General features: G+C 35.9%; 1 protein-coding gene across 1 annotated transcript in view; it reads left to right on the top strand.

Moving 5' to 3' along the window:
- Positions 1 to 771, top strand: part of LOC107091702 (non-specific lipid-transfer protein-like) — a 23,943-nt gene that overhangs the window by 21,754 nt on the left and 1,418 nt on the right. The window lies entirely within an intron of this gene.

The raw sequence follows: 771 nt of genomic DNA, 5'->3' as shown, positions 1-771 counted from the left end.
ATCTGATGCAGTTCGCATATTGACAAAAAAAATTGGATTTGGGTCACTTCAGGCTAAAGTTTGAATGTAGCCTTTGTGACTGTTTAAGGGCTCAGAGCTGGTAGGGAGCCCCAAGAACAATGAATTGTGTGGGAGTTTTGCATTTTTGCAGATTTCTATATTAGTAAAGTAATAAAAAACATAATTTTATGATAAAAATATGCATGTTTCTGATTAAAATATCTTTAACGATGCAAAATAGAAACAATATATTTTGGTTTTCTGGACTTGGTGACACACAAACAAGGAAGGACAGACAAAAATATTAAAAAGAAACATGTTGCTTTAGTTGGGAATCAGAACACAAGACATTGTCTCATTTCCAGCAGGAAGAGTCCTTACTGAATGTAATGAAAGAGAACTAAACGAGACTGAGCAGCGGGATTAAGCAAGGAGCCACAGTTCTGCAGGAGGAGCAGGATAGGTTTTGTTAGAGTTATCCTTATTGATGATGCGTGAGTCTTTTAAACCCTAATAATACCTGCCTGTTTTGTTTCATAACTAATGTTTTCCCAAGTAGTTTATCTAATTAGGATAGTTCCTTATATCAGGATAAGAAGTAATCTTCATTCTGCACGAGGCAAAGATTTGGCAATGGAATGAGAGCGGTGTCCTTGTAATATTTTGATTAGGCTTTAGCCATTGATGTCTCCTCATTTGCTAACGTGTATGATGTAATGATGTGATGATGTGGCGGACTAAAGATGTATAAAATGCTCCTTAACTGTGAAT

Source organism: Cyprinodon variegatus, unplaced genomic scaffold, assembly GCF_000732505.1.
Source record: "Cyprinodon variegatus isolate N-32 unplaced genomic scaffold, C_variegatus-1.0 Scaffold348, whole genome shotgun sequence".
In the NCBI taxonomy this organism is placed as follows: Eukaryota; Metazoa; Chordata; class Actinopteri; order Cyprinodontiformes; family Cyprinodontidae; genus Cyprinodon; species Cyprinodon variegatus.
This window is presented reverse-complemented; position numbering and strand designations above follow the sequence as displayed.